Below are 24,307 nucleotides of genomic sequence, written 5' to 3'. Positions count from 1 at the left end.
CAATAATAAAGCAAGAAATATAATAAAAATTTAAATAAGAAAAAAAAAATACAGAAATAGCTCAGAAAAAAATGTCAACAAACATCGTATGTAAATAACAATCAGAACTCTTTCCCCCCGCCCCCGACAACCCTGGTTCATCTCATTATTATTATTATTATTATTATTATTATTATTAAGGCAGCGAGCTGGGGGAAATGCTAAGTGGTAATTTTCACCCATCGCTACGTTCTGAGCTCAAATTCCTCCGAGGTCGACTTTGCCCTTTCACTTCCTTTCATGGCCGATAAATTAAGTACCAGTGAAATACTGGGGGGAGTCGATGTAATCGACTGGTCTCCCCTCCCCCCCTCCACCACCACCACCACCAAAATTTCAGGCCTATTATTATTATTATTATTATTATTATTATTATTATTAAGGTGGTGAGCTGGCTGAATCGTTAGCACACCAGATAAAATACTTAGGGGCATTTTGCCTTTACATTCTGAGTTCAAATTCTGCCGAGGTAGACTTAGTCTTTCAACCTCTCAGGGTCATTAAATTAGCCACCAGTGATGTAATTGACTAGTCCCCTCCCCTCAAATTTCAGGCCTTGTGCCTTTAGTAGAAAGGATTATTATTATTATTATTATTATTATTATTATTATTATCATCATTATTATTATTATTATTATTAAGTCTCTCTGAGAGATTTAGAAAATCATTATTTCTAATTATTATTATTATTATTATTATTATTATTATTATTATTATTAAGGTGGCAATTTGTTAGAACAAAGTGCTTGGTAGCATTTTTGTCTGTCTGTATGTTCTGAGTTCAAATTCCGCTGAGGTCAACTTTGCCTTCCATCCTTTTGGGGGGGGGGGTCGATAAATTAAGTACCAGTCAGGTACTGGGGTTGATGTGATCAACTATTCCCCCTCCCCACAAATTTCAAGTCTTGTGCCGATAATAGAAAGCATTATTATTATTATTATTATAATTATTATTATTATTATTATTATAGGTGGTGAGGTGGCTGAATTGTTAGCATGCTGGGCAAAATGCTTAGCAGCCTTTCATTTGTTTTCATGTCCGGAGTTCAATTGCTTCCAGGGTTGATAAAATAAATATTATTTTAGCACCGGGGAGGGGCGGGGGTCGATATAATCAACTTAGCCTGCCCCACAACATTGTTGGCTTTCTGCCAAAATTTGCAATCATCATTGTCGTCATCATCATTATCGTTATTATTATCATTATTATTATTATTACTATTGAGTGAGAGGGCAGTGCATGCCATCATAGTGACACTGGGGTACAAATATACGAAGCCCAGTATACCCATCATGATAAGGGTACACCAGGCACGTGTGTAACATGGTGATCTCAAAAGGTCCCTGAATAAGGGTTGTTTAAGGATGATGTTCCCAGAGGTGAATTATCCACACCCCGAAGAATTCCTCTCAACACATGGCTATGATGCTCCCCCACTATTTCTGCTCATGATCAGAGATGCACATATCGTCAGCCACCAAGGGACATGCTCAACAGGTTAAGGTCAAGCAACTGACCAGCAAATCTGTGGTATTAAGCAGAATATTTGCTGTAGCCCATCTTTTTATACCAAGACAAAACAATGTACATGATAACACTTCCAATCAGTTAAGATCAGAAGCCATGAGAGCCATTGCCTGGTACTGCATCAGGGCATTAGCAAATCTGTGGTATTGAGCAGAATATTTGCTGTAGCCCATTTTTTATACCAAGACAAAACAATGTACATGATAACACTTCCAATCAGTTAAGATCAGAAGCCATGAGAGCCATTGCCTGGTACTGCATCAGGGCATTAGCAAATCTGTGGTATTGAGCAGAATATTTGCTGTAGCCCATTTTTTATACCAAGACAAAACAATGTACATGATAACACTTCCAATCAGTTAAGATGAGAAGCCATGAGAGCCACTGCCTGGTACTGCATCAGGGCATTAGCAAATCTGTGGTATTGAGCAGAATATTTGCTGTAGCCCGTTTTTTATACCAAGACAAAACAATGTACATAATAACAGTTCCAATCAGTTAAGATCAGAAGCCATGAGAGCCACTGCCTGGTACTGCATCAGGCCATATTATTATTATTTGTTATCAAAGGCAGTAACTGGTCAAAACCAGAGCAAAGGACCAAAGGATTTTCAGTATTTAGTAACACCCCTTGACTATTTTTATGTTCTGAGGTCAAATTCTATTAAGAACAAATTTACCATTTTTTGTCTCCCTCCAAGTTGAATGAAGCAAGTACCAGTAATGTACTGGTTTTTGATTAAATTGACTTTTTTTATTTTTCCCTATGAATTTGTGGCCTTGGGCCCCTTTTAGAAATCATTATTAAAAAAATAATAAAGCAAAGAATAATTATTATTATTATTATTATTATTATTGAGTGAGAGAGCAGCACATGCCATCAAAGTGACACTGGAGTAAAATATACAAAGCCTAATATATCCCATCATTACAACCCGTCTGATAAGGGTACACCAGGCACATGCATCACAACCATATGTGCACGACATGGTGATCTCGTATCAAGATAGACAGCACATGACCTTGCAGGTGGGGCCTAGTTAGAACTTTCTTCAGGTTGAGTAGCCCATCCCACTCAAAAGGTCCCCGAATAAGGATGTTGAACAAAATACCCATGTTTCCAGAGGGGTTACAAAGGGTGGCATGGTTCTGCTTGAGTATTGGGCAGAAAAGATCAATTAATATTAATTAGGCATGGTAATTAGTTACCATGCTTAATTACAGCAACAAGGGTTCCAATTGATCCAATCAACGAAACAGCTTGCTCGGGAAATTAATGTGTAAGTAGGTGAGTACCCCACAGACACATGTACCCTTAATGTAGTTCTCGGGGAGATTCAGTAGGACACAATGTGGCAAGGCTGGCTCCTTTGAATTACAGGTACTACTCAATTTTTGAGTGGACTGGAGCAATGTGAAAGGACGTGACGTGTCGCCGGGAATCGAACTGATGATCACAAGATTGCAAGACAAATACCTTTGCCACTGAGCCACATGTACTCACCAGACATGGAAGAACATTTCACAAATGTATTCATGTCAAATGCTAGAAGTGTTCAAGAACAAAAGGTAAGTTGTAGTTAGAGAACATACAACACATGCATCAAATAGCAAATGAAGAATATGAAGATCTGAGTATTGAGAAAAATGAAAGCCTTCAATCAGGAAGATATTGGTGAGGATGAAGAGGTTAACCCTTTTGATACCAACCTGGCTTAAACTGGATCTGGCTCTGTAGTACAAATGTCTTGTTTTCATAAGTTTTGAATTAAAATCTTCCACCAAACGTTCGTCACAATTTATGTTCCTAACACTAGCTTAATGATAACTAAGTTATTCTACTAAATTCTTTGTTATATTTAAAATTAATTGCACAGAGCATCTCAACAGAAATATGGTAACAAAAGGGTTAAAGTCACCATGATATTTTTAACCCTTTTGATACCAACCTGGTTGAAAATGCTTTTGGTTCTGTAGTACTAATACCTTGTTTTCAAAAGTTTTGAATTAAAATCTTCCACCAAACCTTCCTCACAATTTATGTTCCTAACACTAGCTTAATGATAACTAAGTTATTTTACTAAATTTGTTATATTTAAAATTAATTGAAAGAAACACAGAGTATCACAACAGAAATATGGTAACAAAAGGGTTAATGATATTGCCACTGGTTTAGAAGACATATATATATATATATATATATATATGATAGGATTGCTTCGATATTTCAGGGGTAGTCTGAAGTATCTAAGCAACCAGGGGATAGTTAAATCCGAAGGCACTGTTGGAGATTACTTGTGTGGATACCGTCTTTAATTATAATTATATATTAATAAGGTCAGAGTTAGCTCCCTAGAGTTACTCCCCTTTACTAACACCTAAGTGAAAGAAGTTGGAATACGATGATTAGCCCAACTATATTTCTTCATAACTTGCAGAAATTGATATTTTTTAATGAAACTTTCTATAAAGACACTTCAGATTTGTAGAAAATTGGATGAACATCATCATCATCATCATCATTTAACGTCCGCCTTCCATGCTAGCATGGGTTGGACGATTTGACTGAGGACTGGTGAACCAGATGGCTACACCAGGCCCCATTATCAACAATCATTCATTTTTCTGAAAGTTAACGAGTAAACCAATGTGAGCGGGGCACATTTGTGTAGGTATACCTATTATAAATATTCTTTTCTACTCCAAGCACAAGGCTCAAAATTTTTGGGGAGTGGCGGCGGGGTGGGGTGGGTTACCCAGAACGTAAAGACAGACAAATGCCGATTTTAAATATTAACAGTAATATGTGTGAGTGTGGTACTTCATTCACTGCGGTCCTTTTACTTCCGACTTACTTCTTTGTAACCATTTTACTTCCGGAATACCGCTCACCTGTCACATCGGCTGATTGCAAGGTATTTTAATTACTTTTCAACTTATTTCTGTTTTATTCTCCGACGGGGTTCGGCGATCTTTCGATACTAGTCCACCAAAACTTTCGATCGTTGCGCGCACGCATACTGATTACGTGATCGTATAGTGTGTTGATGTGTTTAAAGTTTCAGTTCGGATGGCACCTTACTCACTCGCACCTTGGCCACACGTTTGCCGCAGTACGAAGGCAAGAGCACCCATTCCTCTGTCCTTATTGCTTCTGTGGAGTGCTTAATTGCTTCCTCCTCCGTTGTGAAGCGCACCTCCACAGTGGCGTATCTCCTCCCTATACTGATTACATGATCGTATAGTGTGTTTAAAGTTTGAGAACTGTATGCATCTGAGGGGGAGAATGTTTGAGTTTCTATTTAATGGTGTCTTTTCATATTTTCAAGTCATTTAAAAATAAACACGCTATACGATCATGTAATCAGTATGCGTGCGCGCAACGGCCGGAAGTTGTGGTGGACTAGTATCGAAAGATCCCCCCCCCCCCCAGGACTTATTCTTTGTAAGCCTAGTATTTATTCTATCGGTTACTTTTGCTGAAACGCTAAGTTACGGGGACGTAAACACACCAGCATCGGTTGTCAAGTGATGTTGGGGGGACAAACACAAACACTAGCATGGGAGCCAGACAACTGCTCTGGCAATGAACACGCTCGGACAGTGCTGTTAGTGCTCCACTGGCGCAGATGCCAGTCATCGAATATGGTTCAATTACGATTCTGATTTCACTTGCCCCAACAAGTCTTCGCAAGCAGAGTTTAGTGTCCAATGAAGGAGAGGTTGGCATGGATGCCAGTCGTCGGATTCGGTTCGATTTCAGATTCATTTGCCAAAAATATTCCCATCCACCATACTGCATTCTATGATGTAACTCTGGCTCAGGTAGTTACATGTTATTTAACCCTTAGATGGGTACCTGAAAGGGTCAAAGTAGATCTGAGAACAATAGTGGCTAAGAAGTGCTTCCCTACTCCTTAAAACCTTGGAATGCCTGAACCAGGGCCCATATACTAGGTGCAGTTTTAAGTCATGCATAACTCTCTCTTTTTACTCTTATTTGTTTGTCATTTGACTGCGGCCATGCTGGAGCACCGCCTTTATAGTCGAGCAAATTGACCCCAGAGCTTATTCTTTGTAAGCCTAGTACTTATTCTATCGGCCACTTTTGCCGAACCGCTAAGTTACGGGGACGTAAACACACCAGCATCGGTTGTCAAGCAATGCTGGGGGGGACAGACACAGACACACATACATATATCATCATCATCATCTTAAGTTGTACTGTGTGCGTGTGTGTTACCAAATTTCATAGGTTTCCCTTAAGTACAAAAAATTGAAATAACTTTAAATATCTTAATTATTCATGTTAATATCGTTGCTGCTTCGGTGGCCTCATAGTTAGAGGTGTTTAGAAGTAGTAACATGGCACAGAGGTGGATGTTTCAAATCTGTGACAGGTATTATAGGGGGTCTTATTTAACATTTTCATTTTTATCCCTAGAGATTAAAAGAAGAAAAAAAGTGAAAATTTTTCGTAAGACACCTTTGGACGGGCCCTGGATGATATTGAACGCTGATCAGGATGCTATTGGTGTCTACGTATGGCTTTACCCACAAGACCACCGAAACACCAAGAAAAATGTAATTAAAAAATGACATATTGAAACCTATCTTGAGTGACTTTTACCAACAATTTTAATCTAAATTTTCCTTGACACTAAAAAAATTGTTTTTAAAAATCATTTTTTAAAATTTTGACTTCAAAAAACTATTGGGGATTTCAGGCTTATTTCTAGCACAATTTATGAACCTTGTAACATTTTCGTTTTTTAGTCTCAAGGGAGACCACTCTCATTACTCAATGTTAAAATTTAGATTAAAAAAATTTTCAAACGGTAAACCATTGTTTAAAAAACATCTTCTTTTACTTCCGGTCTTGTATGTACGTATGTCTATACATGCATACATATATATATAATATATAAATACACACACACACACACATATGTAAATTATATATATATATGTAAAGGACAAACTTGGTTGGGGCAAAATGAGTAAGACAAGATAAGGCATATTTGCCTTTTAAATTCTCCAGAAAACTCGCTAATACACATCAGTACCCATCCCTAGACATCAGAAATAAATAAAAATATCTCGGCGAAATGAAAGAGGCTCAGAGAAAATTGGCGGCGGTGCACCAGCATGGCCGCAGCTCTAAGCTGAAACTATAAACAAACAAACATCATATGAATATATCTGATATAGGTTATTTTATTTCTTTATGAAATTTTCTGCAAATACGCTTCAGATCTCGAATACATTGGAAATTGTCATGAAGAGCATTTTCCGAAGTTGTGGAGAGAAATTTCGGTAAAATTCACCACACGGCCACTCCTGCGAGGAAAGGACTCGGAAAATTCACATCGTCAGACCCTGGACTTTAAACTCCAGTGTTTAACCCAAGCAAAAACAAAATTAAGAGTAGTTGTTGGGCTAGTGGATAGGGGTTTATTTTGAATGTATGATTTGGGGTTGTTTTGAAATTGTTCGGTATGAGCATGTGAGTGTGTGCAAGCTCGTATGTGTGCACGCTCATATGTGTGCACGCACTTATGTGTTCGTGCTTATATGTAAGTATGTGCGTCCATATGTGTGTTTGTAACAATTTCGTTTATATCAGATCAGATAGAGACTTTGGACTTGGTTTTGGTTTCCTTTCTGTTATATATATATATTGGCTGTTATTTCTAGCAAGCCAAGCGACCATAGAGAGGTTATGTTATATACATGTGTTCATATATGTGTGTGTGTATATGTATATATATATATATATATATATATATATATATATATATATATATATATATATATATATATGTTGAACCAACCGATAAAGATGAATAACAGTAAGATTTATTGGAGCATTAAACTGTATGTCTGTGTGTGAGTGAATGCGTTGCTTTCTACTAGGTTCGCGTTTCTTTATTTAACAGTGGAAGAGATGGTTTCACTACATATATATATATATATATATATAACAGTTTAGGATGCTAGCATCCCTGAACGGATTATTGGTTGTTGATACATGTTATATACATGTGTTCATATATGTGTGTGTGTATATATATATATGTCGAACCAACCGATAAAGATGAATAAATAAGAAGAATGTATGGTAAATGGTTAGAATTAAACCTTGGGAGAGGCATTATGCCTGTAATAAACACACGCACTGGTTCAGTCCTTTATTAATTTATTTAGTTTTTTGTTAAATTATTTCATTACACTCTTGCAATCTCTTCAGTAACCTGTCTCTCAACTTCCATTTATTTTGAACGTATGATTCGGCGTTGTTTTGAAATTGTTCGGTATGAGCATGTGAGTGTGTGCAAGCTCGTATGTGTGCACGCTCATATGTGTGCACGCACTTATGTGTTCGTGCTTATATGTAAGTATGTGCGTCCATATGTGTGTTTGCAACAATTTCGTTTATATCAGATCAGATAGAGACTTTGGACTTGGTTTTGGTTTCCTTTCTGTTATATATATATTGGCTGTTATTTCTAGCAAGCCAAGCGACCATAGAGAGGTTATGTAATATACATGTGTCCATATATGTGTGTGTGTATATATATATGTTAGTTTGTTAGATTTCGTCTGAGGGAAAGAAAAATTTGTAGTATAAAGGAAACAACTCTGTCATAGTAACGTGTGTGTGTGTGTGTGTGTGCTTATTCATTCTTTGTCTCTCTCTCTTACTTTCTCTCACTCACACTCATTCACACTCTCTCTCTCTCTCTCTCACTCATACTCATTCACTTACACTCATTCTCTCTCTCTCTCTTTATTGCAGTCGCCATTTTCACTCCTTTCTCTAACCCCGATTACCGTTTAATGTCTATCGAGAGACCCAGGGAGCTTCTTTCCGCCTCCGTAGATTCGCATCAAGTAGGTTCTTCTGTTATTTTCTTACATTCAATCGTGTTTTCCTTCGTCAATATCATGTTTACTTGTGTTCGATCTGTCCATGGATTAACGTTAACAACTTCGATCATAGATCTGCTCAGTCAGGCATGTCCTAGGGTTAAACAACAACAACAACAACAAACAGACGTAAATATCAACATGATCGCTTGATCTCCTAGAAATAGATGTCATGTTTACCTCAAATTACACGTCTCAGAGCTGACAATTCGAGATCGTGTCATAATGTAATTCTAGATGGGTACAATTCAAGAAGACTGGACCCAGGTGCGCGCTAGCGAGTCGTGACTAGTCGATCCTACGACTACCTAGCGCGACTGAGCGTCATGTGCAAAACATGTACGAGGGTTTTTTTTTCTAAACAAAGTAAATAATTTTTTTTAAACGAAGTAAATAAATTATACACTGTTTGTTTTTGATAAAGAGTCCATCTTTCAAAATCTACTGTTGTTCAATGGTATCGGTACAAGTAATTATCTTCTGCGTAACCCCTATTAAATTGGTGGACTTGGGGCACATCGTAGAAACAGATGAATCTATGATGTGCAAATAGAACGGAGGATGGGATAGAGAGGATAAAAATAGGGTTTTTAGTCTTTAGACCGTTCTTCTGAAACTGTTCTACCACTTATTGATAAATTTATTAAACCAGGGACGACTATATATTCTGATCATTGGAGTGCGTCGTACAATGGGATTACTGCAATAGATGCGACACCAAAAATACATCCTGGAAGAACGTGAAACGACGTTTTATGAGTAAGGTGGGGAAGATTCAACAACAACAAAAAATTATTTACTTTAAAAAAAAAAAAAAACCATGCATGTTTTTGCGCATTCACGCAAGACAGTCGCGGATGTGCGAGTGTGCGCACCGGGACCACTCTTCATGAATAGTACCAAAAATACTCCGAGTAAAGTATTCCTTGATATACAGTAACAGAGAGAAGGGCGTGCACAAGCAGGCCTAAACCTGAGGTTTAAACAAGCATAAAATGAAAGATGCTACTTCTGCAATTAGAAGAAGTTTTATTAATCACTATTTCTGTAATTAAACCAATGTATACTCAGTACACAGACTTGTGCTATGTTTATGGCTATAAGGGTCTTTGACTCTTGTTTCTAGCAATATAGGTACCACCTGGCACCTTTAGTCGTTATTAGTGACAATTGAATTTGTCTTTCTTGGTTTTATATTGCGTCATGCCCCCTTTATTATTTTAAATATGTGCCTGAGAAGACCCATCAAGCTAAGTGAAATCATGGTCGTGGACGATGCTGGTGTCGTAAGTGACACCTGTGCTGGTGGCACGTAAAAGGCACTTTTCAACATTGGGCCTCAATGGAGGCAAGGTGGCTGATGCCAGTGGCACGTGAAAAGTACCATTCGAGTGTTGGGGTTTATGGAGGCAATGACGAATGACCGAGACCTTTGGCATTATGCCGTGCTTGAGAAGAAGACCCATGAAGCCAAATAAAGTCATAGTCGTGGCAGATACTGGCACCCGTGCCGGTGGCACATAAAAGCACTCATTATACTCTTGGAGTGGTTGGTGTTAGGAAGGGCATTTAGTTGTAGAAAACCATGCCAAATTAGACTGGAGTCTGGTGCAGCCTTCCAGCTTGTTAGCCCTGGTCAAACCATCTAATCCATGCCAGGATGGACAATGGATGTTGATGATGTTGATATACAGGGGTTGGATAAAATAATGGAAGCACCTAGCATCATAATTTTGAAGTATCTATAAAACTGTCAAATGCTTGTTTACTTTTATGTTTTTTGATTTATTATTAAGTGTTGCTTAATATATTTTGCTAAAATTGCTGTTTCTTTTCAGATATCATCAGAAAAAGGCAATTAAAATTCATTAAAATGACAGATCTATCAGACTTTCAAAGAGGTGAAATTGTTGGTGCTCGAATGGCAGGTGCTAGCGTAACGAAAACAGCCGAAATGTTGGGTGTATCAAGAAGTACTGTCTCGAAAGTAATGACAGCCTTTAAGAAAGAGGGAAAAACCTCCTCTTCGAAACAAAACTCCGGAAGAAAATCAAAACTTTCAGATAAGGATCGTCAGACTCTTAAGCAAATTGTTAGAAACGATCACAAAAGTACAGCTCCCAAGTTTACTGCAGAGCTTAATGACCACCTCGAGAACCCAGTTTCCACAAAAACTGTTCGCCGGGAGCTGCACAAAGCCGGATTTCACGGGACGTCTGCAATCAGAGAACCACTACTTTCGAAAACAATGGAATGGAGGGGCCCACCTGAATAAAATAGTTATCAAAGGTTTACCATGGATAAAAAAAATTGTTGAAAACTCCTGGTTTAAGTGGACACAAACATATTGATGCAGGAGAGAAACTATATCACTATAATATCTGTGGTTAAAACATTCTCACAAAATATTCACTTAACTATACACAAATTTATTCATACAGGAGAGAAACCATATCAATGCGAGATCTGTAATAAGACTGCACCTCATCGCACACACTCCTGTATTCTTAAAGAGAGAACTCGGTATAACTCATAATTGTAGTAAATCGTCTCCTCACAATTCAAATTCAACTAGACACATATTCACAACAGAGATAGACATGATTTAACATCCAACTTCCATAGGTTGGGTAAAGGACCTCTTGGGTATGGTCTCCTCAGTTGAACACCTTTGTCGATGCCATCCACCTTACAAGGGAGTACCAGGTGTTTTATAGGGGGTCTTATTTAATATTTTCATTTTTTGTCCCCCCCCCCCCCCAACATCGCTTGACAACCGATGCTGGTGTGTTTATGTCCCCCGTAACTTAGCGGTTCGGCAAAAGAGACCGATAGAATAAGTCCTGGGGTCGATTTGCTCGACTAAAGGCGGTGCTCCAGCATGGCCAGTCAAAAAAAGACTGAAACAAGTAAAAGAGTATATATACATATAGAATCGTTTTATGTTCCATATATATATATATATATAATTGTTTGTGTATGATTATGTGTGTGTTTGTCAGTCCCTGTGAGATAAAAAAAAGTGAAAAAATTTCGTAAAACCTCTTCGCGCAGGGGTGTCCGGTACTATATATATTTGAGCAAAGGTGACTGCAATGTTAGGACCTGCTATGTACAAGCATGGATGCACGCTGGCAAAATGCCATTGTGATTTTGTGGTACGGAGCAAAGCAAGCCTTCCTGTCCACTCAAACATGTAGTAAATGATCCATAGGTACTTGAGCTGAACCCGGAACCATGTAGTTGGTAAGCAAGCTACTTACCACATGTATTAGTTACCTTTTTTTTTTTCACCAACAAATGCCCTTATCCACAAGAGCATCCAAACAGGTCACTAATTTGAAAGTTCAGAGATATGTAAAACCTATTTCTGTGACTGATTATTGATCATCAGGCTATGATAAGTTTAAATATCTCATTTTTTAACTATATTTCTGTTGGGTTGAAGGATCGCAGGTTCGAATCTCAGACTGGGCAATGTGTGTGTTTATGAGCGAAGCACCTAAGCTCTGGCAGAAGGTAATGGTGAACTTCTGCTGACTCTTTCACAACTTTTTCTTACTCTTTCCTCCTACATCTAGCAGCTCACCTGTGATGGACCAACGTCCCATCCAGGTGGGGAACCCAAATGCCAATGAAACCAGGAAACCGGCCATTATGAACCAGACATGGCTCGAGAAGGAACAAACAGCAACAACAACAGTCTTACCAATAAAGAAAATATTTAAATATCCAGGTTGTTATTGGTGTCCACATATGCCATTACCCACAAGACCACCGAGACACCAACAGCAATATATTAAAAAATGACATATTTAAACCTATCTTAGGTTTAGAAAAAGTATTATTGCAGAAATTAAAGATTAGAAAATAACAAAATTAATCTTGTTTGTTAATATTTTATTTCCTTATTGTTATTATTATTATTGAGAGAACAGCGCATGTCATCAGTGACACTGGGGTACATCTAGCAGATCACCTGCGATGAACCAACATCCTATCCAGGTGGAATGAAACCAGGAAACCAGCCATTATGAACCAGACATGGCTTCAGAAGGAACAAACAGCAACAACAACAGTCTTACCAATAAAGAAAATATTTAAATATCTAAATTTTAACATTATTTTTGACGGTAAAAGTCACATTTTCGATATAATCTAAAGAAAAACATTATTTCTCACCAAAATCGAGTTGAGTTTTTATTAAACTATAAATTTAAACTAGATCTAAATAAACAACCCCTGTTAAAAATATTCTGGCAATAGTCGGGAAGAAATTTAACATCCCAAAGAAACTTAATTTCGGTAGAAAGTATGTTTTTTTTACTTTTTTTAAAAATTAAATGTCAAAATCCAACGTGGAAAAGTCGGTCCAATTGGTTCAAAGCCGCCCCTGTCTTTATATATACATATATATATATATTTTTTGGTACTGTCACATTAAGTTGACTGTATGCAACTACTTTATATATATAAATATATAGATCAATCATAAATTATCAATGTAGAGCGTTTTTAAAAAAGATTTTCGCTGCTTTTTCTAGCAAATTAAAACAATAACATACACATTGAACAAAGTGGTCGCTGAGGTATAAAGGGAAATAACTCTAAATGAAGGGTTATTTCCCTTTATACCTCAGCGACCACTTTGTTCAATGTGAATCTTATTGTTTTAATTTGCTAGAAAGAGCAGCGAAAATCTTTTTTAAAGACGGTCTATATTGATAATTGATAATTAATTTGTATATTTATATATATAAAGTAGTTGCATATAGTCAACTTAATGTGACAGTCCCAAAAAATATATATATATATGTATATATAAAGATAGGGGTGGCCTTGAACCAATTGGACCGACTTTTCCACATCAGATTTTGACATTTAATTTTTTTTTAAAATTAAAAAAACACACTTTCTACCGAAATTAAGTTTCTTTGGGATGTTAAATTTCTTGCCGACTCTTGCCAGAATATTTTTAACAGGGGTTGTTTATTTAGATCTAGTTTAAATTTATAGTTTAATAAAAACTCAAAATGTGACAGTCCCCAAAAATATTAATATACATGTGTGTGTTTGCGTGTGTGTGTGTGTATTTATATATATATATGTATCATTATATACAGAGAGACCCAGAGACACAAAGTTCATAAGTTGTGCTAGAAATAAGCCTGAAATCACCAACTAATCTCTGCTCCTAGTATTACTGCAAAGGACTTTTTTCTCCATTGGTTGTGTATAAAGAGATCAGAGTAGTGGCTGTTTTTTTTTTACGCCTGATAACTGCTATTTCTAGCATACTAAACAAGCGCGTCGAGTACCGGCTACCTTTGAATATATTTAAAAGGCAGAGAAAATGTTTTACACCACATTTTCGATATAATCTAAGGAAAAACATTATTTTTCACCAAAATCGAGTTGAGTTTTTATTAAACCATAAATTTAAACTAGATCTAAATAAACAACCCTTGTTAAAAATATTCTGGCAAAAGTCAGGAAGAAATTTAATATCCCAAAGAAACGGTGTGTTATTAAACTATAAATGTGTTTGCGTGTATGTGTGTATTTATATATATATATATCATTATATACAGAGAGACCCAGAGACACAAAGTTCATAAATTGTGCTAGAAATAAGCCTTAAATCACCAAGAGTCTTTTGAAGTCAAAAGTTTTGGATTTTGGCTAATAAGACTAGTATCATTGTTTCTCTTTCTCTCTTTCCCACTCTCTCTCTCTCTCTCTCTCTGTGTCTCTCTGTATATAAATATATATATATATATATATTTATTCTATCGGTTACTTTTGCTGAAACGCTAAGTTACGCTGACGTAAACACACCAGCATCGGTTGTCAAGTGATGTTGGGGGGACAAACACAAACACTAGCATGGGAGCCAGACAACTGCTCTGGCAATGAACACGCTCGGACAGTGCTGTTAGTGCTCCACTGGCGCAGGTGCCAGTCATCGAATATGGTTCAATTACGATTCTGATTTCACTTGCCCCAACAAGTCTTCGCAAGCAGAGTTTAGTGTCCAATGAAGGAGAGGTTGGCATGGATGCCAGTCGTCGGATTCGGTTCGATTTCAGATTCATTTGCCAAAAATATTCCCATCCACCATACTGCATTCTATGATGTAACTCTGGCTCAGGTAGTTACATGTTATTTAACCCTTAGATGGGTACCTGAAAGGGTCAAAGTAGATCTGAGAACAATAGTGGCTAAGAAGTGCTTCCCTACTCCTTAAAACCTTGGAATGCCTGAACCAGGGCCCATATACTAGGTGCAGTTTTAAGTCATGCATAACTCTCTCTTTTTACTCTTATTTGTTTGTCATTTGACTGCGGCCATGCTGGAGCACCGCCTTTATAGTCGAGCAAATTGACCCCAGAGCTTATTCTTTGTAAGCCTAGTACTTATTCTATCGGCCACTTTTGCCGAACCGCTAAGTTACGGGGACGTAAACACACCAGCATCGGTTGTCAAGCAATGCTGGGGGGGACAGACACAGACACACATACATATATCATCATCATCATCTTAAGTTGTACTGTGTGCGTGTGTGTTACCAAATTTCATAGGTTTCCCTTAATTACAAAAAATTGAAATAACTTTAAATATCTTAATTATTCATGTTAATATCGTTGCTGCTTCGGTGGCCTCATAGTTAGAGGTGTTTAGAAGTAGTAACATGGCACAGAGGTGGATGTTTCAAATCTGTGACAGGTATTATAGGGGGTCTTATTTAACATTTTCATTTTTATCCCTAGAGATTAAAAAAAGAAAAAAAGTGAAAATTTTTCGTAAGACACCTTTGGACGGGCCCTGGATGATATTGAACGCTGATCAGGATGCTATTGGTGTCTACGTATGGCTTTACATCAGTATGGCTTTACATCAGTACCCATCCCTAGACATCAGAAATAAATAAAAATATCTCGGCGAAATGAAAGAGGCTCAGAGAAAATTGGCGGCGGTGCACCAGCATGGCCGCAGCTCTAAGCTGAAACTATAAACAAACAAACATCATATGAATATATCTGATATAGGTTATTTTATTTCTTTATGAAATTTTCTGCAAATACGCTTCAGATCTCGAATACATTGGAAATTGTCATGAAGAGCATTTTCCGAAGTTGTGGAGAGAAATTTCGGTAAAATTCACCACACGGCCACTCCTGCGAGGAAAGGACTCGGAAAATTCACATCGTCAGACCCTGGACTTTAAACTCCAGTGTTTAACCCAAGCAAAAACAAAATTAAGAGTAGTTGTTGGGCTAGTGGATAGGGGTTTATTTTGAATGTATGATTTGGGGTTGTTTTGAAATTGTTCGGTATGAGCATGTGAGTGTGTGCAAGCTCGTATGTGTGCACGCACTTATGTGTTCGTGCTTATATGTAAGTATGTGCGTCCATATGTGTGTTTGTAACAATTTCGTTTATATCAGATCAGATAGAGACTTTGGACTTGGTTTTGGTTTCCTTTCTGTTATATATATATTGGCTGTTATTTCTAGCAAGCCAAGCGACCATAGAGAGGTTATGTTATATACATGTGTTCATATATGTGTGTGTGTATATGTATATATATATATATATATATATATATATGTTGAACCAACCGATAAAGATGAATAACAGTAAGATTTATTGGAGCATTAAACTGTATGTCTGTGTGTGAGTGAATGCGTTGCTTTCTACTAGGTTCGCGTTTCTTTATTTAACAGTGGAAGAGATGGTTTCACTACATATATATATATATATATATATATAACAGTTTAGGATGCTAGCATCCCTGAACGGATTATTGGTTGTTGATACATGTTATATACATGTGTTCATATATGTGTGTGTGTATATATATATATGTCGAACCAACCGATAAAGATGAATAAATAAGAAGAATGTATGGTAAATGGTTAGAATTAAACCTTGGGAGAGGCATTATGCCTGTAATAAACACTCGCACTGGTTCAGTCCTTTATTAATTTATTTAGTTTTTTGTTAAATTATTTCATTACACTCTTGCAATTTCTTCAGTAACCTGTCTCTCAACTTCCACTTATTTTGAACGTATGATTCGGCGTTGTTTTGAAATTGTTCGGTATGAGCATGTGAGTGTGTGCAAGCTCGTATGTGTGCACGCACTTATGTGTTCGTGCTTATATGTAAGTATGTGCGTCCATATGTGTGTTTGCAACAATTTCGTTTATATTAGATTAGATAGAGACTTTGGACTTGGTTTTGGTTTCCTTTCTGTTATATATATATTGGCTGTTATTTCTAGCAAGCCAAGCGACCATAGAGAGGTTATGTAATATACATGTGTCCATATATGTGTGTGTGTATATATATATGTTAGTTTGTTAGATTTCGTCTGAGGGAAAGAAAAATTTGTAGTATAAAGGAAACAACTCTGTCATAGTAACGTGTGTGTGTGTGTGTGTGTGCTTATTCATTCTTTGTCTCTCTCTCTTACTTTCTCTCACTCACACTCATTCACTCTCTCTCTCTCACTCATACTCATTCACTTACACTCATTCTCTCTCTCTCTCTTTATTGCAGTCGCCATTTTCACTCCTTTCTCTAACCCCGATTACCGTTTAATGTCTATCGAGAGACCCAGGGAGCTTCTTTCCGCCTCCGTAGATTCGCATCAAGTAGGTTCTTCTGTTATTTTCTTACATTCAATCGTGTTTTCCTTCGTCAATATCATGTTTACTTGTGTTCGATCTGTCCATGGATTAACGTTAACAACTTCGATCATAGATCTGCTCAGTCAGGCATTTCCTAGGGTTAAACAACAACAACAACAACAAACAGACGTAAATATCAACATGATCGCTTGATCTCCTAGAAATAGATGTCATGTTTACCTCAAATTACACGTCTCAGAGCTGACAATTCGAGATCGTGTCATAATGTAATTCTAGATGGGTACAATTCAAGAAGACTGGACCCAGGTGCGCGCTAGCGAGTCGTGACTAGTCGATCCTACGACTACCTAGCGCGACTGAGCGTCATGTGCAAAACATGTACGAGGGGTTTTTTTTCTAAACAAAGTAAATAATTTTTTTTAAACGAAGTAAATAAATTATACACTGTTTGTTTTTGATAAAGAGTCCATCTTTCAAAAATCTACTGTTGTTCAATGGTATCGGTACAAGTAATTATCTTCTGCGTAACCCCTATTAAATTGGTGGACTTGGGGCACATCGTAGAAACAGATGAATCTATGATGTGCAAATAGAACGGAGGATGGGATAGAGAGGATAAAAATAGGGTTTTTAGTCTTTAGACCGTTCTTCTGAAACTGTTCTACCACTTATTGATAAATTTATTAAACCAGGGACGACTATATATTCTGATCGTTGGAGTGCGTCGTACAATGGGATTACTGCAATAGATGCGACACCAAAAATACATCCTGGAAGAACGTGAAACGACGTTTTATGAGTAAGGTGGGGAAGATTCAACAACAACAAAAAATTATTTACTTTAAAAAAAAAAAAAAAACCATGCATGTTTTTGCGCATTCACGCAAGACAGTCGCGGATGTGCGAGTGTGCGCACCGGGACCACTCTTCATGAATAGTACCAAAAATACTCCGAGTAAAGTATTCCTTGCATATACAGTAACAGAGAGAAGGGCGTGCACAAGCAGGCCTAAACCTGAGGTTTAAACAAGCATAAAATGAAAGATGCTACTTCTGCAATTAGAAGAAGTTTTATTAATCACTATTTCTGTAATTAAACCAATGTATACTCAGTACACAGACTTGTGCTATGTTTATGGCTATAAGGGTCTTTGACTCTTGTTTCTAGCAATATAGGTACCACCTGGCACCTTTAGTCGTTATTAGTGACAATTGAATTTGTCTTTCTTGGTTTTATATTGCGTCATGCCCCCTTTATTATTTTAAATATGTGCCTGAGAAGACCCATCAAGCTAAGTGAAATCATGGTCGTGGACGATGCTGGTGTCGTAAGTGACACCTGTGCTGGTGGCACGTAAAAGGCACTTTTCAACATTGGGCCTCAATGGAGGCAAGGTGGCTGATGCCAGTGGCACGTGAAAAGTACCATTCGAGTGTTGGGGTTTATGGAGGCAATGACGAATGACCGAGACCTTTGGCATTATGCCGTGCTTGAGAAGAAGACCCATGAAGCCAAATAAAGTCATAGTCGTGGCAGATACTGGCACCCGTGCCGGTGGCACATAAAAGCACTCATTATACTCTTGGAGTGGTTGGTGTTAGGAAGGGCATTTAGTTGTAGAAAACCATGCCAAATTAGACTGGAGTCTGGTGCAGCCTTCCAGCTTGTTAGCCCTGGTCAAACCATCTAATCCATGCCAGGATGGACAATGGATGTTGATGATGTTGATATACAGGGGTTGGATAAAATAATGGAAGCACCTAGCATCATAATTTTGAAGTATCTATAAAACTGTCAAATGCTTGTTTACTTTTATGTTTTTTGATTTATTATTAAGTGTTGCTTAATATATTTTGCTAAAATTGCTGTTTCTTTTCAGATATCATCAGAAAAAGGCAATTAAAATTCATTAAAATGACAGATCTATCAGACTTTCAAAGAGGTGAAATTGTTGGTGCTCGAATGGCAGGTGCTAGCGTAACGAAAACAGCCGAAATGTTGGGTGTATCAAGAAGTACTGTCTCGAAAGTAATGACAGCCTTTAAGAAAGAGGGAAAAACCTCCTCTTCGAAACAAAACTCCGGAAGAAAATCAAAACTTTCAGATAAGGATCGTCAGACTCTTAAGCAAATTGTTAGAAACGATCACAAAAGTACAGCTCCCAAGTTTACTGCAGAGCTTAATGACCACCTCGAGAACCCAGTTTCCACAAAAACTGTTCGCCGGGAGCTGCACAAAGCCGGATTTCACGGGACGTCTGCAATCAGAGAACCACTACTTTCGAAAACAATGGAATGGAGGGGCCCACCTGAATAAAATAGTTATCAAAGGTTTACCATGGATAAAAAAAATTGTTGAAAACTCCTGGTTTAAGTGGACACAAACATATTGATGCAGGAGAGAAACTATATCACTATAATATCTGTGGTTAAAACATTCTCACAAAATATTCACTTAACTATACACAAATTTATTCATACAGGAGAGAAACCATATCAATGCGAGATCTGTAATAAGACTGCACCTCATCGCACACACTCCTGTATTCTTAAAGAGAGAACTCGGTATAACTCATAATTGTAGTAAATCGTCTCCTCACAATTCAAATTCAACTAGACACATATTCACAACAGAGATAGACATGATTTAACATCCAACTTCCATAGGTTGGGTAAAGGACCTCTTGGGTATGGTCTCCTCAGTTGAACACCTTTGTCGATGCCATCCACCTTACAGGGGAGTACCAGGTGTTTTATAGGGGGTCTTATTTAATATTTTCATTTTTTGTCCCCCCCCCCCCCAACATCGCTTGACAACCGATGCTGGTGTGTTTATGTCCCCCGTAACTTAGTGGTTCGGCAAAAGAGACCGATAGAATAAGTCCTGGGGTCGATTTGCTCGACTAAAGGCGGTGCTCCAGCATGGCCAGTCAAAAAAAGACTGAAACAAGTAAAAGAGTATATATACATATAGAATCGTTTTATGTTCCATATATATATATATATATAATTGTTTGTGTATGATTATGTGTGTGTTTGTCAGTCCCTGTGAGATAAAAAAAAGTGAAAAAATTTCGTAAAACCTCTTCGCGCAGGGGTGTCCGGTACTATATATATTTGAGCAAAGGTGACTGCAATGTTAGGACCTGCTATGTACAAGCATGGATGCACGCTGGCAAAATGCCATTGTGATTTTGTGGTACGGAGCAAAGCAAGCCTTCCTGTCCACTCAAACATGTAGTAAATGATCCATAGGTACTTGAGCTGAACCCGGAACCATGTAGTTGGTAAGCAAGCTACTTACCACATGTATTAGTTACCTTTTTTTTTCACCAGCAAATGCCCTTATCCACAGGAGCATCCAAACAGGTCACCAATTTGAAAGTTTAGAGATATGTAAAACCTGTTTCTGTGACTGATTATTGATCATCAGGCTATGATAAGTTTAAATATCTCATTTTTTAACTATATTTCTGTTGGGTTGAAGGATCGCAGGTTCGAATCTCAGACTGGGCAATGTGTGTGCTTATGAGCGAAGCACCTAAGCTCTGGCAGAAGGTAATGGTGAACTTCTGCTGACTCTTTCACAACAACTTTTTCTTACTCTTTCCTCCTACATCTAGCAGCTCACCTGTGATGGACCAACGTCCCATCCAGGTGGGGAACCCAAATGCCAATGAAACCAGGAAACCGGCCATTATGAACCAGACATGGCTCGAGAAGGAACAAACAGCAACAACAACAGTCTTACCAATAAAGAAAATATTTAAATATCCAGGTTGTTATTGGTGTCCACATATGCCATTACCCACAAGACCACCGAGACACCAACAGCAATATATTAAAAAATGACATATTTAAACCTATCTTAGGTTTAGAAAAAGTATTATTGCAGAAATTAAAGATTAGAAAATAACAAAATTAATCTTGTTTGTTAATATTTTATTTCCTTATTGTTATTATTATTATTGAGAGAACAGCGCATGTCATCAGTGACACTGGGGTACATCTAGCAGATCACCTGCGATGAACCAACATCCTATCCAGGTGGAATGAAACCAGGAAACCAGCCATTATGAACCAGACATGGCTTCAGAAGGAACAAACAGCAACAACAACAGTCTTACCAATAAAGAAAATATTTAAATATCTAAATTTTAACATTATTTTTGACGGTAAAAGTCACATTTTCGATATAATCTAAAGAAAAACATTATTTCTCACCAAAATCGAGTTGAGTTTTTATTAAACTATAAATTTAAACTAGATCTAAATAAACAACCCCTGTTAAAAATATTCTGGCAATAGTCGGGAAGAAATTTAACATCCCAAAGAAACTTAATTTCGGTAGAAAGTATGTTTTTTTTACTTTTTTTAAAAATTAAATGTCAAAATCCGATGTGGAAAAGTCGGTCCAATTGGTTCAAAGCCGCCCCTGTCTTTATATATACATATATATATATATTTTTTGGTACTGTCACATTAAGTTGACTGTATGCAACTACTTTATATATATAAATATATAGATCAATCATAAATTATCAATGTAGAGCGTTTTTAAAAAAGATTTTCGCTGCTTTTTCTAGCAAATTAAAACAATAACATACACATTGATCAAAGTGGTTGCTGAGGTGTAAAGGGAAATAACTCTAAATGAAGGGTTATTTCCCTTTATACCTCAGCGACCACTTTGTTCAATGTGAATCTTATTGTTTTAATTTGCTAGAAAGAGCAGCGAAAATCTTTTTTAAAGACGGTCTATATTGATAATTGATAATTAATTTGTATATTTATATATATAAAGTAGTTGCATATAGTCAACTTAATGTGACAGTCCCAAAAAATATATATATATATGTATATATAAAGATAGGGGTGGCCTTGAACCAATTGGACCGACTTTTCCACATCAGATTTTGACATTTAATTTTTTTTTAAAATTAAAAAAACACACTTTCTACCGAAATTAAGTTTCTTTGGGATGTTAAATTTCTTGCCGACTCTTGCCAGAATATTTTTAACAGGGGTTGTTTATTTAGATCTAGTTTAAATTTATAGTCTAATAAAAACTCAAAATGTGACAGTCCCCAAAAATATTAATATACATGTGTGTGTGTGTATTTATATATATATATGTATCATTATATACAGAGAGACCCAGAGACACAAAGTTCATAAGTTGTGCTAGAAATAAGCCTGAAATCACCAACTAATCTCTGCTCCTAGTATTACTGCAAAGGACTTTTTTTTCCATTGGTTGCGTATAAGGAGATCAGAGTAGAGGCTGTTTTTTTTTTACGCCTGATAACTGCTATTTCTAGCATACTAAACAAGCGCGTCGAGTACCTGCTACCTTTGAATATATTTAAAAGGCAGAGAAAATGTTTTACACCACATTTTCGATATAATCTAAGGAAAAACATTATTTTTCACCAAAATCGAGTTGAGTTTTTATTAAACCATAAATTTAAACTAGATCTAAATAAACAACCCTTGTTAAAAATATTCTGGCAAAAGTCAGGAAGAAATTTAACATCCCAAAGAAACGGTGTGTTATTAAACTATAAATGTGTTTGCGTGTATGTGTGTATTTATATATATATATATCATTATATACAGAGAGACCCAGAGACACAAAGTTCATAAATTGTGCTAGAAATAAGCCTTAAATCACCAAGAGTCTTTTGAAGTCAAAAGTTTTGGATTTTGGCTAATAAGACTAGTATCATTGTTTCTCTTTCTCTCTTTCCCACTCTCTCTCTCTCTCTCTCTCTCTCTGTGTCTCTCTGTATATAAATATATATATATATATATATTTATTCTATCGGTTACTTTTGCTGAAACGCTAAGTTACGCTGACGTAAACACACCAGCATCGGTTGTCAAGTGATGTTGGGGGGACAAACACAAACACTAGCATGGGAGCCAGACAACTGCTCTGGCAATGAACACGCTCGGACAGTGTTGTTAGTGCTCCACTGGCGCAGGTGCCAGTCATCGAGGATGGTTCAATTACGATTCCGATTTCACTTGCCCCAACAAGTCTTCGCAAGCAGAGTTTAGTGTCCAATGAAGGAGAGGTTGGCATGGATGCCAGTCGTCGGATTCGGTTCGATTTCAGATTCATTTGCCAAAAATATTCCCATCCACCATACTGCATTCCATGATGTAACTCTGGCTCAGGTAGTTACATGTTATTTAACCCTTAGATGGGTACCTGAAAGGGTCAAAGTAGATCTGAGAACAATAGTGGCTAAGAAGTGCTTCCCTACTCCTTAAAACCTTGGAATGCCTGAACCAGGGCCCATATACTAGGTGCAGTTTTAAGTCATGCATAACTCTCTCTTTTTACTCTTATTTGTTTGTCATTTGACTGCGGCCATGCTGGAGCACCGCCTTTATAGTCGAGCAAATTGACCCCAGAGCTTATTCTTTGTAAGCCTAGTACTTATTCTATCGGTCACTTTTGCCGAACCGCTAAGTTACGGGGACGTAAACACACCAGCATCGGTTGTCAAGCAATGCTGGGGGGACAGACACAGACACACATACATATATCATCATCATCATCTTAAGTTGTACTGTGTGCGTGTGTGTTACCAAATTTCATAGGTTTCCCTTAATTACAAAAAATTGAAATAACTTTAAATATCTTAATTATTCATGTTAATATCGTTGCTGCTTCGGTGGCCTCATAGTTAGAGGTGTTTAGAAGTAGTAACATGGCACAGAGGTGGATGTTTTAAATCTGTGACATGTATTATAGGGGGTCTTATTTAACATTTTCATTTTTATCCCTAGAGATTAAAAAAAGAAAAAAAGTGAAAATTTTTCGTAAGACACCTTTGGACGGGCCCTGGATGATATTGAACGCTGATCAGGATTCTATTGGTGTCTACGTATGGCTTTACATCAGTATGGCTTTACATCAGTACCCATCCCTAGACATCAGAAATAAATAAAAATATCTCGGCGAAATGAAAGAGGCTCAGAGAAAATTGGCGGCGGTGCACCAGCATGGCCGCAGCTCTAAGCTGAAACTATAAACAAACAAACATCATATGAATATATCTGATATAGGTTATTTTATTTCTTTATGAAATTTTCTGCAAATACGCTTCAGATCTCGAATACATTGGAAATTGTCATGAAG

The 24,307-nt window shown here is 37.2% G+C and overlaps 2 long non-coding RNA genes across 4 annotated transcripts; both read left to right on the top strand.

Annotated features, from left to right (window-relative positions):
* Positions 1–4,415: 4,415 nt before the first annotated feature.
* Positions 4,416–12,376, top strand: LOC149130229 (uncharacterized). Of its 3 annotated transcripts, none has more exons than XR_016239217.1 (3): positions 4,416–4,482; positions 8,367–8,461; positions 10,336–12,376. It is a non-coding gene; the product is annotated as an uncharacterized LOC149130229 (long non-coding RNA). The 3 variants fall into 3 exon arrangements; XR_016239218.1 differs by lacking the exon at positions 4,416–4,482 and adding an exon at positions 6,034–6,151; XR_016239215.1 differs by lacking the exon at positions 4,416–4,482 and having other exon boundaries at positions 8,324–8,461.
* A 4,640-nt stretch (positions 12,377–17,016) lies between these two features.
* On the top strand, positions 17,017–21,075 carry LOC149130228 (uncharacterized). Its single transcript, XR_016239237.1, has 2 exons — positions 17,017–17,157; positions 19,035–21,075. It is a non-coding gene; the product is annotated as an uncharacterized LOC149130228 (long non-coding RNA).
* Positions 21,076–24,307: the final 3,232 nt, after the last annotated feature.

The sequence above is a fragment of the Octopus bimaculoides genome, chromosome 30, assembly GCF_046866305.1.
Source record: "Octopus bimaculoides isolate indiv1 chromosome 30, ASM4686630v1, whole genome shotgun sequence".
Lineage (NCBI taxonomy): Eukaryota > Metazoa > Mollusca > Cephalopoda > Octopoda > Octopodidae > Octopus > Octopus bimaculoides.
Note: the sequence above shows the minus strand (reverse complement) of the source record. Positions and strands in the feature narration are given on the sequence as shown.